This window comes from Coturnix japonica, chromosome 1, assembly GCF_001577835.2.
Source record: "Coturnix japonica isolate 7356 chromosome 1, Coturnix japonica 2.1, whole genome shotgun sequence".
Lineage (NCBI taxonomy): Eukaryota > Metazoa > Chordata > Aves > Galliformes > Phasianidae > Coturnix > Coturnix japonica.
In genome coordinates this window covers 62120195-62135303 of record NC_029516.1, presented here as the reverse complement: position 1 = coordinate 62135303, position 15109 = coordinate 62120195, and positions in this window count along the sequence as shown.

The window sequence follows — 15109 nt, the reverse complement described above, 5'->3', positions numbered from 1 at the left end:
CAACCTCACACTGGGCAATCTGTTCCAGTGTCTCACCACCCTCGCAGTAAAGAACTTCTTCCTAATCTCTAGTCTAACTCTACCCTCCTGAAGAACCTTCACACTGAAGTTGACATCTTCAGTCCAACCAAACTTAGTGACACCAGTGTGGGCAAGACTTCCCCCTAGCTCATGGCTGGTTGTAAAATGGAGCCTGTGATCTTACCTGGAGACTGAAGAACATAATGTATCAGTCTCCTCCTGAGTTTATCCTACAAACTATGACGTGCCATAGACTTCTGCCTCACAACATGCTGGAGGGACTCTCATCTGTATCCATTTTCTTTCCGCACTGCTGCATTGATGCAAACCATCTATAAATCACCTCTACAAAAAAATCAAAATTTTCCACTCTTTTTTGTAGGTAACAGAAGATTATGGACTCAATGTCTGCCCATCTCTCCCCCAAAGCAGTCGCCTACACTTGTCCCACTCTCCACCTTTCCTCAGGCTGGGTTTTCCTCCAAATAGCAATAACAGCACAGTCTGGTGTACTCAGACCGGAGATCCTCTATGTGAAAGGTTTTCTGAGGACATCATAGGTCTTCCAGAATGACTGCGTGTGCTCCACCAGATGCTGAAGAATATTCCCTCCCATCCAAAGTGACTCTGAGCCTCATATTTCCTTGGCTTAGCATTGTTATGAAATGTCAGGGCTTCACAACTATTTTGACTCTCTTTTGCAATGTGCCCAAGGGAACTCAACCTCTGTTAAAGCACTGATTCTGTCCAGCAGGCCCTACAGACTTGCATCACTTCTCATTCTGGAAGAAACTCAGCCATCACTGCAGGGTAGCTGAGACATAGAAATGTGAGGGCTGAAAGCAAGATGTGCTGTTTCTGGAGGGCAGTTGCTAGTGGAACTATATGAGGCCAACTTGGGGACTCTTCTCAGTCAGTATTTGTCTGTCACACAAAAGAGGGAGGGGTGCATCATGAAATTTCCTGGTGGCACACAAATGTGAGCACTTGTCAATACACAAGAGGCTCCAGCCTATCAAGCAGGAAGAACTGCCTGACCTTGAGGATGGGAACAATGAGAATAGGACAAAACCCAGTTGTGCCAAATGTAAGGTTTGGCACGAAAGGTTCAAGTGTTGGAATTTCTCTGAGAAAATAAGATGTCGGTGACAGACTCAAGCACATCGACTGATCACAGAATTAATATGAAACAGCGAAGTGACACAGCCGTGAAAAGGTACATATAATACAGGCTGCACTGCAGACTTCCATCAGAGCTTGAAATGGATTAATGACAGGGAGCAAGTTCTGGTGGACCTTGTAAGGAGGCTATGTACGGTTTTCTTCACCTCTGCTTGAGAAAGATGAATTGTGGATGCAGTAAGCATAACCAGCTGTTGGTGGGCTACTTGGTGGGGGGCTAGAGACCCTACTTAACAGTGGAAAATTAGACAGGATTGGTTCATTCAACCTGACAAAATTAGAGGTTAGAGAGGACACGCTAGGTCTATAAATACCTTGTGTTAAACTTAAAACAATGTTGGCAGGAGGACAAATGGATACAAATTGGCCATGAGTGTGTTTAGCTTGGAAATCAGAAGATCTCTAACCATTGGAGCAGCGAGGTTGGAGAGCAGCGTGAGACATAAAACTTGCTTGGAGGCAGGGCAGTATCAGTTGTTGAATTACACCATTTGACATGGCTGCCCGAGATGATCCACTGATCCAGGAAGGGCCTTCCCTTCCAAATTCTGGTTGCAGGCAGGCTTTCTGCTCCTGATCGCTCATGCGGAAGCCCTAAATCAGCCACATGAGCACGCAAGGCTCTCAGTCCCCTGCAAAGCTCTTGTAAGGTCTTGGCTTAATCTAACTCGTTATTTGTTAGTGGCAATTATTTAGATTTCATGCATTTCTTACAGAATAAACTGGAGGGTTACATCAGTAACCAGGTCTGTGTGTTTGCTTTTATTTATTTATTTATTTATTTATTGTAGTTAATACTTTGTACTTATATAGCATCTTTCATCTTTCAAAATGCTTTACATACATTAATTATTTAACTCTCGCCATATCCCCTTTGATCTAGGCAAGTATTATGATGCTCAGTTTACAAGTGGGGAAAGCAAATGCAAAAGAACAAATTCTTGCTGCTGGGCTCATCCCACCAAGATAGATGAGGATTCAATGCTCTAATGGGCAGATGGTCTCAGGCAAGGAAAGGTTATGAGGTGTGCACAGGGTCAGCAGGCAGTGCAACAGTGGGGACAGGGCCATGATTGGTGTCCCTGTTTGTTGCAGGGGAGTTGGACTCAGTGGCCTTCTGTGGTCCCTTCCAACTGTAAGGGTTCTATGATTCTACGATGTAAGCCTTCCTGATACGCTGGTTGCAAAGAGGAGACAGAGTGGGGATGTAAGGGAGGACTTTGTATGGGGCTGGATGTGGGATGCTGGACAAACTACAGAGAACCAGAAAGAGCTGAGTATAGACAACCTAGGAAACATGGTTAGTGGGCACGGTGGGGATGGGCTGGCAGTTGGACCTCATGATCTTAGAGGTCTTTTCCAACCTTAACAATTCTATAATTCTATGATTCTAAGGCATCTAGAACAAAGCAAGGTGGATAAGACCCAAATAAGAGGAATAAACTCAAATACTTAAAAGTAGTGAATGAATGAAAGCTGTCATTGATCTGTGCAGACAAGCGTTCACTGAAGGGATTTGTGTACTCCCTTTCAGTTAAAATAATAATAACAATAAAAAATAAAAAGTAGAAAAATATATTGAATGTTTTTGGAGGTTTTCAGAGTAACAGTTGGAGTCCAATTTGAAGATTCTATTGCTAAATAACTAAACATTTCATATTGCAAATTCATGTATTGATGATACTTATCTGTTTCGACTGCTGTGATGATTACCTGGGAGTGCTGCAGGTGCACTCTGCCTTGCTCCAAACTGAAGCCTCATGTTCCTGCCACCTTTTTCACAACCTGTAAAGGACACTGCTGTCTTATAGAGTGGTCTGCTAGGCAGAGCAGGAGCCTGTGAAACAGCACACTTGGGATCAAGCATTCATTCTACCAGTGGTTTGGTGTCTGACGTCGCACAGGCATAGCAGCTCAGCTCCAGCAGCCAGTGCCAAAAATGGGAGTAAAAAGACTGAGATACTGATTTCAGCAGATATTGACTCATTTTATGGCCAAGAAAATGCTTTTTAGTGCTACCTCTCTGCCCAGCTTTATAGGGCATCCCAGCTTGTGGCTCGAGCTGCCCCTGTGCTCCCCTATGTCAGACAGAATTGTAGCACAGCTGATTTTGGGTGAGAAAAAAGGGTGAAAGGGCTTGAATTTGGTCACATTTTTGCTTTACCAAATATTTTTCCTGTTACTGCCAGCATGAATTCCTGGAGAAGAAAAATGACTAAGGTTTTCCAATTTCATGGTCATTTTGATATGCTAAATGGTGCCAAGAGAGTTAGTGGGAAATTAGCAGAGTTCAAATCCCCACAGAACGTGGAAATTGCAGCTAAAATAGTGCTGCTAAATATTAGTAATTAGGAAAAGTGATTTTGAAGTGTAGCATTTTAATTAGCTGCAAACTCTGCTCACTTTGCATCAGTGTTACCCACAGAATTGACTACACCTAAGACAGTTAAGCTTCTCAGCTGCACAAATCCCTTGGGCATCCATGGGTAATAATCATGAGACACAGGGGGATGCACACTAAATAAAATGAAAGCTGCTTTAATGAAACAAGACTGAAATCTTCTAATAAGCATGGAAGATTCAAAGATATGGTGGCCGCAACTCTCTTGTGCTGTCACTTGCTCCCTCCTGCCTGCGTTGCTCTGCATTTCTTAGTGTTAATTTTTTCATCATCCATTCCTTAATGGGCTTATTTGTGTTAAATCAGGGCCCTTTCTGACCCCACTCCCTCACCCTGGTGAGTTGGGTCAAGGTCTGTCCAAGGCCACGTGGGCCATTTGTGACTCATGCTACCTGAGTCCAGGTGAGCACCCTTATAGTAAGGTCATTCATTCCTGTGTGTGCATATCCTTCACATGTGGAGGAATTAATAATATTAGAAGTAGTATGCAGTGGGAACTTTGGTTGCCCGCTCACGTAGCACTGTTACTGTTAAAACTCTTGGATGTATTTACTTTATAAATATCAGTAGACAGGGGTGTTGGTATAGGCAATGATGACAGAGAGACTGGCACATTAAATGCTTGCCATGGGGTGAGTGTTTGTGATATGATGCTGAGCATCCCTGTGCCACCCTGTGGTTCACACAGCACAGAGTTGGGCTCCTTCTGCTCAAGCTTGCAAGTTCACAGACATCCACATAAAAGCCAGGGGCTAATGGCAAATGTTGGGCCTCAGTCCTAAACATTTCTTTCATGCCGCTGCTGCACAACCGACAAGAGTATTGCTCTTAGGATCTGCAGCGACAGTAAGATTTGTAACATTTTAACTGATTTCAAACGCTTCCAGTTCAAGTTCAATATTGAAAAAAGTAACAAAAGATATCAATACGCTGTAACCAAGACGATGTGCATCTTCAGATGGAAAGGCCAGCTTCATCCCTGTGTGGGATGAAGAAAGTAGCGATAGATGTATATCTCTTAAATGTCGTTCAGAAAGTGGATTGAAATTGCGCAGGTCAGTTCAATCCTAGCACCTCTAAACCTCCCAGTATTTAACTGTACAGATATGATCATCTCTAACCTAACTTTCTAGGTGCAATGTTTCAAAATCCCACCATATCATACTGTATTGACAGCCCTGTTGCTCATTGGCGGGGCAGTAAAACCCTGCTAACCCAACATCATCATGCAGCAAGCCAGAGATGCCTGCAAGCCAGCTTTTCCCTCTCTGCGTTTAAGTCAGGCTGGTCTCGCTCTTGCTGTGCAAATCCAGGGTGGCCAAAGGACTGCTTCACTCAGTGCCAGCCTGCGCTGAGCCACAGCTGCCACCAATGGCCACTAGGACCTTTGCCCATCATTTGGCCAAGTGGCCTCCTTGGCATGGTGGATACACAGCCTGGTGACCACAGGCGAGCTGTGGCTTCTTTACCTTTCCTTCAGGATTTATAATGTGACAGAGTGGAGCAAATTTGCCCATGGAAAATGAAAAGCAAATGCCTGACACAAAATCTGGCCCTCTTGCCAAAGTTCAGATTACTGCTCCAAAGCAGGGGTGTGCTGGAACTGTTCAGAGAAAAGGTCACCAGAAACATTGAGCATTTGGCATGGTGTGAAACAGCTTCTCCTGCCCCTGCCTCTTGCACATGGTGCCAGGAGTTGGCCAAACCAGACTGCCTGAATTTTTCCCTCAAAAAAAGTCAGCCAGAGGCAGACATCTAGCATGGAAAACATCACCTCTAAACATTTGGCAAAGTTAGAGTTGACTGAAAGTGGGGTCTTTTAATGGGATGTGTAGAATAACTAACTTGAGAAGAAAGCATCCCCACCACAGCTGCCTATCCTGTCTTTGTAGCTGACTGTAAAGGGTGTATAAATGCTGCCCATTTTTAGTGCTTTTTCAGCTGCAGTATATTCACCCAGCCTTAAAATGATGTCAGTGGTATCTCTGACTGTCTGTCACCCGCCTCCTGCCGGCACAGGCCATCTCACATAGGCACAGGCATGGGTAGTCATGTCCTTGGACATTCAGTGCATCAAACCATGAGCTACAACTACAATGTAAAAGGAAAAACAATCTTTTATCTCATGAATCCCTAAGTAGCACAGATTTGCTGCACAGGGGTGTCCTCTGCAGCAGCAGCAGTGTTTTTGGCAGCTCCCTGCTAGCTTCACATGATCACAAGGACCCAGGAGATCACCTCTGGGCAGGTACAGTGAGTCCACAGCTGTGCTGGGGACTCTTGCATGACTGACTTTCACTCTCACTGCCACCTTCAAAGTTATGCTGTCAACTGAGCCCTCGCTCCCATTGCTCTTCAAGTGGCATAACACCAGATCTGTGATAGATTTTGTCTCTCTGATCATTTTAATTGCTCTCTCAGTTGCTCTTCTACACCAGCTCCTCCTTTTGCATTCATTCTGCCAGCCAGCACTGTAAGAGTAGACCCACCTCCATCTGCTTTATGGATCACAAATGGGGCTCCTGAGGTACATTTTTCAACTGCAAAATTAGGTTTCTGGTGCAAGTACAACTGTTTAAAATTAAGTTAGCCATCCTGGCACTTACAGGTCAATGGCCTCAGTGGGGCAAGAAGCCTACTGGGAGGCATGGGAGTGGTGAGTGGGGAGGTCTGGCCTTGTGAGAAAACAAGATGGTAGAAAGAGTGGCCAGAACCTGGCTGAGGACCCCCCCGTAAGTCTTGGCCCAGATCACAGTAATGATTTCGAGTCTTATTAGTATCACAGCTGAAATGGCTCCTTATGTATGGTGCTGTCTATAGTGTGACTCTCTTTGCATAGATCTCAAAATAACTAATCCTACATCTGCAGTCCTGGTGAGCTAACAGTATGGATACTCAGGAGGACAGAACATTCTGTCAGTCCTGCTCAAGATGATGGGAAAGCTCTTGTACAATAATGGACGGGGATATTAGAAAAGCTGGTGTTGACTGACCAACATGGAGAGGAGACAGCAAAGCCCAAGGGAAGGAGGCTCAAGAAAGTCCAAATTATTGCTCAGTAGAAGGGAAAGAGGATGTTTGATTTGATTTTAAGAAATGAGCATTGAATGGCTGGAGGAATGGGGATGTGTTCAGCAGCACATCACAAGACTGGGACTCACTGCTGTAGGAGACTGCCGAAATGTTCAGGAGATCTGAAACAATGCGTAGGCATTTATATGGGCTGTGAGCATGGCTTATCTCTCTTGAGGTAATAATGCAGAAGGGGTGGGATATACACCAGAGTTCTTCAGGTGACATTCCAAGTGATTGCCTAAGGCTGGGAATATTTTTTTTTTCCTATAAGCAAGTTGCAACTGGCCATTGTGTGTTCCCTGTTCTGATTTCGGGGCACTCAGCAGTTGGGTACCTTCAGAGACAAGACAAGGGAGCAAAAGAACTGTGAGCCTGGATCCAAGGCAGCAATCCCTGCACTCCTGTGTCCTGCTGTGTGAGAAAGCATGTGAGGAATGATAATTCCCTTTGGAAGTGTGACCCAGATTGTGGCAGGCATTTGCTTTCTTGGTTCCTGCATCCACTTCACCTCTCCTGCTCACACACAGAAACACCTGCAAGCAAGCAGGTTTATTATCCTCACTGAGAGCCTAGCTCTGCAATACTTTTGGAAGTATCCACAAAGGAAACCGAAAAGTAAAAAGGAGGAAAAAACGCATCGATGTGATATGTCAGCTTATCCGTACCAAACAAACTTGCTGAAAGAAAAATCAACTGTCACTATAAAATCTGACATTAAGTTCCTCAAATCACAGCCCTTAATCAGGAAGCAATACTTGAAGAGGAACAAAGAGAATCTATGATGAAAAATCAGGACAGTTGAGCGCTAGGCTCAGCGGGACTAACTGCATGACAATATGGATAAGAATGATAATTGCATTATCTTAGCCTGAAATGGATAGCCAGAGCTGAGTTTTTTTGGTCAGCTGGATTTTTGTAATGTCTTCGTTTGCTTTCTAAGCAAACTTGGAAGGAGAATTAAAACTGTATTAGGGCACATCCGTCTATTCTCTTAAAGGGATAGGACACTGAAGAAGTTCGTCCTAGAACTGCTTAGAGGTTTTGAAGTGAACGGGCTCAGGTTGGTGAAACCATGGGTCCCTTCCTGGTCCTTTCAAGGTAAAATGAACAGGAGGAGGTGATGGTAACTCAAGGATGCAGAATGACCCCACTCCAGCATCCCACTGCCGACCCCACACAGCCAGGACCTCCTGTGGCACCTGGTGGGAATTGATGGGGGCTGTGGGGTACTCCACACAGATGGGGTACTCATCTGGGGGCTCCAGATAAGGGAAACAGCACCAGTTGCATTCGGGACATGAGTCTCACTAGTGAACCCTGCTTTGTTGGAGCAGAAATATGCCCTCAGCTGAAGCCCAGAGCAGGGACACGAGTGATGCAAGAGAAATGTGAACACCAGAGGAATAGTTTGCAAACCTTGTGCTGCCCTACATGCAGAATCCACTGTATGTGGACAGTGTTATGTGTCTTGGTGGGGCCAGAAAGTCTGCAAGACAGTGCCTCTCAGGGCAGGAGCAGTGAGCCACATAGCGTGGTCAGCACTAGAAGCTGGAAGAAGAAGCAAGGGCTTCTTCATCCTCAAGTGCAAACCTGATGTCTCTGTGCAAAGGGGAACAACTTGCTTTTACCTGTCCTACCCAAAACAAGCAGGACATAAATCCCTACAGCAGTAGACCAGGCAGCCTCACAGCCCCCCTCCAGCCCTCAAAGCAGTGCCGTTGAGCCCCTGTTGCTAGCTTGATATGAGGTCAGTATACCAGCTTTGAACACCTTGACTCTGGTGAAAAAGTGTTGGAAAGGCATTTTCAGCCTCCGACCGCTTGCAACACCAACCACCATTGCCTTTCAGTGGCTGCTTTTATTCGCCTTCCTCCCAGCTTAAATAAACAAGAAGCAGGTTAAAAACAAACTCCTGGCCCCGTCCCCTTCCTGAGCTGGCTGTTCCATCGCCGCTTCCTGCCCTGTGCGCGAGCTTCCTCCTCCCAAGGAAAGAGGCACTGGCCAGAGCTGCCTGCGGTGGGGCTACACGGCCTACCTGGCTCTGACACCCGCGCCCAGCCCACCCCCATCGCCTTGCTGGGAGCTCACAGGCATGGCCACCCCAGCTGTCCCAGGGCACAGGGACAGCTGTTGACACTGGCTGCATGTTCTGGGGCTTCTCCATCTCCACTATGCTGGGCAAAAGTGTTGCTCACTCCTTACTCACCTTCTCCAGGGGGAGATTTTGTTTCACTTGCAACCCATCAGGAGCACAGAAACATTGTGCTATGGGCTGCTGGCTCAAGAGATTTTGCCTTTGGGAGCTGCCATGTGTCCCATGCTCCAGCTGAGCTCCCTCATCCCTGCAATGAGGGACACCAGGAGCTCACCCTGGCCTGAGGTCACCCTGTAGCAGCGGGCTCCTGGGGATGTCAAAATGTTTCACATGGATGATTTTGCCTCACAGCACCCCTTGTGATGGGTGTTCTCCAATCCTGCCATTTGAAATGCTCAGAAACAGATAAAAAGGTGCCAAGCCGTGCAGTGAGAGGCTGCACTAGGCAGCTCCTCCTGCCCCTGGCTCCACGCTTTTTTGGCTAGGCCCAGGTGTTTTTCTCAGCGGAGCATCTGATATTTGGTTTTCTGTGCACACTAAAGAGCTTTATGTCCATCACAGTGCTGCTAAAACATGCCACTGTCTGGTGTTGGCAACAGCATTCTGACTGGGGCTTTAAAGCATTACAGATAAGTTATGTGTCATTTTCCTTTTAAATTAAAATGGATCACACAGAACTCAAGTAAAACTGATAGCAGCACTTTCATTTTATTTCATCCTATTTCCCCTTTATGACCAATTTTACCCTAATAATCAAAGTGTTGATTGCAGATCCCTAAGGCACACAGGACCAAGCTGGAAGGGGTCACTAGCTTCTGCATCGCCTGGGTTTCATCTGCCAGACAGAGGCACAAGTTGGGTAATGAATGGTAACAAATAATCCAGACCAGTATTCCCTCTCTGTGCTGAGAAAGCCTCCACTTCCTAGTATGCCTGAACTCTACAGGCATGGAGATTTGAAACATGATGGGTTCTGGCACCCACTGATGATGCCAGTGTTACAGGGTGGTCAAAACCCAGAGGAGCATTGGTTTGGGCTATACTGAACAAAGATGCTTAAAACACAACAACAACAACAAAAGAGCATGGAATATCATATTAATTCACATAAAAGGGCAAGTAGTAAAAATATAAGCTCATTCTGCGGGATGGGAAGCAAGAGAAAACTTACATGGGGCTGACTGGGAAAACCTGTATGAAAACCCTTGTCCCACAAAATAGGCACAGTAAATACTCTGGCTTTAACCAAAATGATGAGAGTGGGCTATGCATTCATCCCAAGGCTTTGAAAGGACTGGGATACGCTGGGTCTTACCACTTGATGTAGTAGAGAAGCCCTGTCGACTGTAAGTCTGCAAAAAGCATCCCACCAACCCCAACCCTTCAGGCTGCAGTCACATGGAGATGTTTCAGGGATCTCGGCCGCCTCACAGATCTGCTGCATTGTTCTGGATTCAGTGTTTCTCCCTTGGGCCTTATGCAATCCTCCCATACCTCCTAGGACTTGGAGGGAGATGTCTTTCACTTGGACATCTGGCACTGGTGCCCTATTAGACAAGCTTTGGGGCATTTTGTGAAATAGTCTGCAGCTCCCAGAAGCTGCTTCAGTCAGAAACACAAAAACATCAGGCAATGCAGACCATTAATGAAATGACTGTCAGACATTACTTCATGGTGTCTCACCATGTTTCTGTGGGACCATTATTTGTTAGAGGCACTAATCTCCTGCATGTTATTTTCTACAGCCTTCGTTGATCTTGCCAATAGGATCTTTCCCATAGCTTAGCTAAGGTTTGTTTGTTGGTTTTTTTTGGAAATGTATGGACTCCAGGTACAATCCAGAATATCTGTCCATTTTAAAATACTAAAAACCATTATTTTCCCACTCTGGGCATCACTTAACAAGGTTCTCCACTGGTTGTTTGCATGCGCTGTGACTTCTAGGCAGTAATTCATCTTTAGCTCCTAATTGACTCACCATGATCAGAGTGCATTTCTCTTGGTGCTTGAAAGATACACATCGTTGTACTCCAGAGGTATATCTTGTTGGAGGGCAATTTCCCAGCTCACTTTACAGCTACTGAGATACTTTCTGGGAAGCATCCTCCAGCACTGGCTGGCTGTAAGAGAGCAAACAAGCATCTCCTACTCTGTGTCCATCCTCTCGAAGAATCAACTCTTCCATTATTTCCCACCCACGATATCACTTGCATTTAGCCCTGGAGCATCTGCCTGTAAGTATCACCACTACTCCTTTTGTGCCCAGATGTGTAGTTCAGTGTGTGGCTGCAAAGCTGCCCTTTTTCTTAATGCTTGAACAAATTCCATTTGGGATGCACAGTCTGCCCTTACTATAGTGTTTCTCCTGTGCAGCCACCAACAGAACTTACATGCAAGCTGAACCAAGAAGTGCACTGCTTGAAACTGCTAAAACTCATTGAGTTGGCCACTGAAATGCTTTCCCTCTGTCACCCTACCTGTACAAGGGTTTTGCAATGTTAACAAATCTACAAACAAACCCTCCATAACATAAGCAGAGTCCTACCAACCCATACCTCCGTGAGTGGCAGGGGAGTGGGCCAGCTCCACAAAGTCTCAGGGCTTTTATTTTTGTTTCAGTGGAAATTCCCCATCACCAGCTGTCTAACAGAGGTAACTGGCGGTCTTTTGGAACAGCTCCCTTTCCTTTGGGACCAGTTACAGGCTGCCAGCCTTGAGCTTATCTCCAGCCATGTGTAACTGCACTTACCACTTCTCGTTCAAAGGTCTCAGTGTGCACCCATAATTAGCCCAAGCGCAGTGGGCCTCCTGAAAGGCTGAGGCCACTCAAGGCCTCCTGATGGCGTGCCGTGCCATCCCTTCATCACAGCAGCCAAGCTGGCGCTTTATGTAAGCCCCCAGCATCACTGAATCACCAGCTGATCGGGCTGTGCTGAGGAAGCAATTTTCCCTGACCTCCAGCTCCGCTTCTGCCTGCCAATACACAGCGTTGTGCTGCTTTGGGAATGCCCAAGCTGAACCCAGCAGCAGAATCTAAGATCTCATCATTCACGGGCACAGCTTCTCTGCAGTGAATTCGAAGGGTGGCTGTTTCACTTGTTCCTTGTTACTGCTCCTGTAAAGCACCCAGCAGGCAGGCGGGATCATTTATATTTCACGCCCACAGGATTCTTGAGGTTTCAGATCTCTCACAGCTGGGCTGGAAGCAGCCCCGGGCTGTGACCACCTTTAATTGTACTGTCCCAGGAAGCAGGACAGCTTTTCACTGCAGACCAGCTACCTGCAGATAGGTTGCCCAGTCAAGGCACAACTCTAAGGAGAATTTCCAAAGTGACTGGCACAAGGCCCAGCTCCTGGTGTTTATGGTGCAGTGGGGTACCCCCCACCACACGTTACGGGGTACCCCTGAGGTAGGTAGGTGGTAGCATCCCACTTACCTCCACATCTGACTTTTTGCTCCAGTGCCTGTTTACAGGCTGACTTCCCCAGGACTGGATATGCCCCTGCTCTCCTGTCACCACCAGTCACCTTGAGCTGACCAGCTCAACCAGCATTAGCCCAATTGCTGCTCTGGTTTGCCTAGCCTGGTGGGGTTTGGGCCATTTCTGCTAGTATCATCCATTGCACATGGCCTAGGAGTGCCTCTGTGATCAGCCTCTCCCCTTTTTAAAACGTTTTGTCCAATCATGGAACCAGATCTCCCCTCTCCTAGGATGGACCCAGCCCCATTTCTGCAGCCAGTTGGGGGCCTTCATCTACTGCTGCACATCGTGTCTTCACTCCCTGCCACTTTCCCACATCAGGTTTATGTCTGCCTCAGAATTCAGCTGTGTGTTTGCATGGCTGCTCTCTCCCTCATTTTACAGACATCAGGTATGTGTGTGGCACTGAAATGAAAGGTCTCTTCTCTGTGTGAGCCACAGGGCAGCGCTGACAGGATAAACCATCTCACCAGCCCCATGCTCTACTGCAACCAGAGATGTAAGCACCTTGTGAAGTGCTACTGCCTCTCACAGCATCTTTGGTTTCCCATTAAATACAGATACTGCCTCTGGTTCAGGAAGCTTCTGCACCAAAACCTGTTGGGCTGGAGAGCTTTCATTACATGCACACCCTGCTCCCCAGGGCTCTCCTACCAGGCTCCAGGGCAGCCAGACCATCTTCTGACCCACCTCAGGTTTTTATGTGTTCTCATGTCATTTTTTCCCCCCAGTCTCATTCTGGTTATCCCATGATTGAAAATCTATGAGTAGGCTGACATCCAATGTACAGTGGCAGTCTTCATTACTACCTTGTTCCTCAAGCAAAGTGCTGCAGATCCTCTCCAGGTTCAGTTAGAATCTTGTTTTGCCCTGTTTTGTAGCACGTGGTAGACCAGCTCTCTAATTCTATGGCTGTTTCCGTGTCACACACCCAGTCTAGACAACTCCATCTCCTTTTTCCCTTTCTTCCCTGAAGGCGAGCATCCAGTGCCACAAGAGCTGGAGCAACCAAGCTGGCCCCTAGGCACTGCACCTCAGAGGCCTTCCCTCATGCTGTGGTTATGGACTGCACTGAGCACACCTCCCAAGAGATGGCATTCACACAGAGCCAGCAGGGACGGGCAGTCTGATTCCTTCTTCCCAGACTGCAAATGGTGGTGAACACTTGGCGTTAGGTGATGTTCTGGCCAGCCCTGATCTCCAGCAGGAGGCTGTTTTTTCCTGTGGTGACCTACAAGCCTTTGATTTCCTTTTCTGAGTGATTTTTCAGTGTCTTAACTCTTTGCTGTGGTTTGCTCTGGCTCAGAAGTTGGCCAAAGCTTTTCTTGTGCTTCTTATTTTCTGGAAAGCAGTTTCTTTCCACGCTGGTCATGCTGCTGATCACCTCTTTGATCCATCTTGCCATTTTAAACTGGGAACCTTCCAGGAGGATTTCACACTCTCTGAACACTGGAGCCTTTTATCCTTGTCTGCAGGTGACCTCTTATAAACCTCTCTTAGAAGTTTCCAGATGTTGCTTGAACTCCTTGAGCAGACCCTCCAGCTGTCTCAGATCACGGTTTGCATCTTTTTGATCATTTTCGATGTCCGTTCCCGCCGGGTTTCAGAGGAATCCCACACGCAGGATTTCTCCTCTTATAACCTACGTCTCGCTCCAAACATTGTTTCCTCAGTTTGAAGGTTTGCAGGTTGTCCCAGGGGGAACAAAGCTGGCGAAGATGCTGCAGAGATGCTCCAGGTGCTGCACAACGACGTGCTCCAGAATCATCCTCCCGCTCTCCACTCCCACCTATGAGTTACAGAGAGCACGCAGAGCCATTCCTTTCCCCACAGGAGGGCTCCTGGAGGCAGCTATCTTTTCATTCACAGTTCCAGCTCCCCTTGAGCCAGCGCTCCCCAAAACTTTTCCACGGGCTTTCACCCAGGGCTGAGCTCCATCTTGCATCTGAGCTGCACCTGAGGTTTCCTCGATGCTTTCCAGCCAGGAGGAGAGGACTTGCTTTCTCCTGTAGCTCCACCTCGAGTGCCCAAACGGGTGCTTGCCTCGGGACAAGCGATCCCACGCGGTACGGCTGAGCGCTGCCGGCGATGCCCGAGCTCCGCCGGTCCCGCCCGTTCTCCCAAGGGAGCAGCCCCGCATCCCGCACATCCGCTGCCGTTCCTCTCTGCAGTCGCTCTCCCGGCCGCCCAACGGGAGCCCGCGAACCTCCCCCCTGGGCATTCCCAAATATAACCTACAACACGGGAACACGGCTCACGCAGCCCCAGTTTATTTTTAGCTCCCCCCCTTTCGTTGCTCCGACAGTGTGAAAATGTCACCGGGTTAACGGGGCTGAAGGTGCCCTCGGTGCCGCCCGCACCCTGCCCGGCAGCGGGAGCCTCTCGTACCTCCCCGGCTCGCCGCTCACGGCAGCTCGGTCTCCCGCACTCAGCCGCCGCTCGCCCGGCTCCCTTGGGAGCGGGTCCGGTCTCCCACCTCCCTGGGGGCTGTTGCGGGGCAGAGCCCGGGCCGGCCAGTGAGGAGCACGTTGCCGGCCCTGTGCCGCCCCGGGAAGGGAGGGGGAGAGAGCCGAGGTGCCGCCGCGGGGGGCGGACGCCCGGAGCCGGCGCCGCCTGCACGTGCGGGGCTGCGTGCGGGACGCGACCACAAGCGGTCATGGCTCGGCTCAGCACCTGCGAGGGGGTGTGAGCCAACGGGGGGAAGACGTGCAGCGTCCGGCAGGGGGAGGCGGGGGTTCCCCATAGGGGAGCAGCTGTGCCTTACGGGGAGGGTGGTCGGCCACCCGAGTGGAGACAAGAGCGGAGATTAAAGGACGTGGAGACTGAAGTCAATTTAAGAATAAAAACAAACAA